We start from the raw sequence: 3,052 nt of genomic DNA, 5'->3' as shown, positions 1-3,052 counted from the left end.
TTGAGGTGTTGGGTCTGGTTATGGGTCTTGGTCTGGGATATTGATTGAGTGTACGACAGCCAATATAAATATTAATCTATGCTTAATTTGCCGAAACCCCCGCTAATGACCACACTGAGTGAATCTTGGCGAAGTATTTAAAAACCTGACCTATTGCCATATAGTAGACCTTGGGTGGTGTCTAGAAGTCTGATATAACGAGAGGTAACATTATATTATGTGAGTATCAGGCTGTTGTAGACCTTGGCGAATAAGGACTATACACCTGCATCATAAACCCCATATTCTGAAACTTTTCTCCATGGTAAGTCATCTGGGGCAGAACACTGCACCAATTAGGAAGCAGATATTAGTACTGCATACAGATCTCTGGATGGGAAACTAAAGTTTATTCATGGAAGGAATTTGACACAGAATAATTCAATGTGACATTTCCATTTATCTCAGCTCATTTGTAATTTCATTGTAAAGAAAATGAGGTAATGATTGCCGGGTGAGAGACTATTTCATTCTAAACCTAAGAAGATGAGGTAATGACTGAGACTATTTCATTCTAAACCTAAGAGAGATGGTAAATCTTCCGGGTGAGGACTATTTCACTGTAAACCTAAGAGAATGAGAATGACTGAGGACAATTTCATTGTAAACCTAAGAGAATGAGGTAATGACTTCCGGGTGAACTATTTCACTGTAAACCTAAGAGAATGAGGTATGACTGAGGACAATTTCATTGTAAACCTAGAAAGAAGGGTAATGACTATTTCACTGTAAACCTAAGAGAATGAGGTAATGACTGAGGACTATTTCATTCTAAACCTAGGAGAATGAGGTAATGACTGCCAGATGAGGACTATTTCATTGTAAACCTAAGAGAATGAGGTAATGACTGAGGTCTATTCATTGTAAACCTAAGAGAATGAGTAATGACGTGAGACTATTTCATTCTAAACCTAAGAGAATGAGGTAATGACTTCCGGGTGAGGACTATTTCACTGAAACCTAAGAGAATGAGGTAATGACTGAGGACTATTTCATTCTAAACCTAAGAGAATGAGGTAATGACTGAGGACTATTTCATTCTAAACCTAAGAGAATGAGGTAATGACTTCCGGGTGAGGACTATTTCACTGTAAACCTAAGAGAATGAGGTCATGCCGTGAGGACTATTTAATTCTAAACCGAAGAGATGAGGTAATGACCCGGTAGAACTATTATCACTTGTAAACCTAAGAGGATGAGTAATGACTGAGGACATTTCATCTGTAAACCTAAGATGAGAGTAATGATTCCAGGTGAGGACTATTCACTGTAAACCTAAGAGGAATGAGGTAATGACTGAGGACTATTTCATTCTAAACCTAAAGAATGAGGTAATGACTGCCGTGAGGACTATTTAATTGTAAACCTAGAGAATGAGGTAATGACTGAGGACTATTTCACTGTGTAACCTAAGAGAATGAGGTAATGACCTGAGGACTATTTCATTTCTAAACCTAAGAGAATGAGTAATGACTCCGGTGAGGACTAATTCATTGTAAACCTAAGAGGATGAGGTAATGACTAGGACTATTTCACTGTAAACCTAAGAATGAGGTAAGACTGAGGCTGAGGACTATTTCATTCTAAACCTAAGAGAATGAGGTAATGACTGCCGGGTGAGGACTATTTCATTGTAAACCTAAGAGAATGAGGTAATGACTGCCGAAAAATATTTGTCATCTCCGAGTCTGATATGAATCTTTCTGAGCTATAGTCTTTTGTCATTAATGTCTAGATACATTGTGTAAACTCCACAGTGTGTGTTCAGACTACGACACTATATATCACCGCTTTTCTTTGTTCCTGTTACAAATGAGTTCAATGTTTCAAATGCTCAACAGGGAAAGGGGGATATCTAGTAAGTTGTCCAACTGAATGTATGTTCAACTGAAACGTGTCTTCCGCATTTAACCCCTCTGTTCCATCGGAGCTGTTATCTCCTACCAAACTCAGAGTTGGAATCTGTCTGAAGTGTGAAGCCTGAACAGTGTCCTCACCCCCCAAAAAATCTAAAGGGTTTGATTTAAACAGCAACAAATAATCCCCTTACCATATGATTTAACTACCTAATCATATAGAAATGGCATTTCCAATCAATTCACTGCTCTGGTACACCTCGAGATCTTTTTTTTTTTTAATAAGCCAAATTATGCTGAATGTGAAATATTTGTTTGGTTATCCCTAGTCCCATTATAATGATGAGGCTATTACTTCTCTGTTTGAAGACCTGTGATTGTATATTACAGTATTTACAGTCTCGTGTCAGATAGCGCTACAGCCGTCTGCACTGATGGCTCCTGTCAACTGCAAGAATGAAGCTGACGGAAGATATGTAGCTTTGAAAACTAAGTACAGTATTGGACCACGCAGAGAAAGAATGTAGTCTGATACGCTGTTCTACATTCATTTCCATTACCCAGATTTCCTCATTGAGTTTGATGCATTTTAACAACCAACAGTGAGCTTGTTGATGACATCGTATGGCAACCTCTCCCTCAATGTGAGCTAGACAAAGGAGATGATCGTGGACTACAGGAAAAGGAGGGCCCCATTTAACATCGACGGCGCTGAAGTGGAGAGGGTCGAGCGTTTCAAATTCCTTGGTGTCCACGTCACCAACAAACTATCATGGTCCAAACACACCAAGACAGTTGTGAAGAGGACACGACAACACCTTTTCCCTCTTAGGAGACCAAAAAATATATTTGGCATTGGTCCCCATATCTTGAAAAGTTCTACAGGTGCACCTTCGAGCGCATCCTGACCGGTTGCATCACTGCCTGGTATGGCAACTGCTCGGCATCTGACCGTAAGGCGCTACAGAGGGTAGTGCGTACGGCCCAGTACATCACTGGGGACAAGCTTCCTGACATCCTGGACCTATATACTAGGCGGTGTCAGAGGAAGGACCTAAAAATTGTCAAAGACTCCAGTCATCCAAGTCATAGCGGTACCGGAGCGCCAAGTCTAGGACCAAAAGGCTCCTGAACAGCTTCTACCCCCAAGCCATAAG

Source organism: Salvelinus sp. IW2-2015, linkage group LG26, assembly GCF_002910315.2.
Source record: "Salvelinus sp. IW2-2015 linkage group LG26, ASM291031v2, whole genome shotgun sequence".
In the NCBI taxonomy this organism is placed as follows: Eukaryota; Metazoa; Chordata; class Actinopteri; order Salmoniformes; family Salmonidae; genus Salvelinus; species Salvelinus sp. IW2-2015.
Note: the sequence above shows the minus strand (reverse complement) of the source record.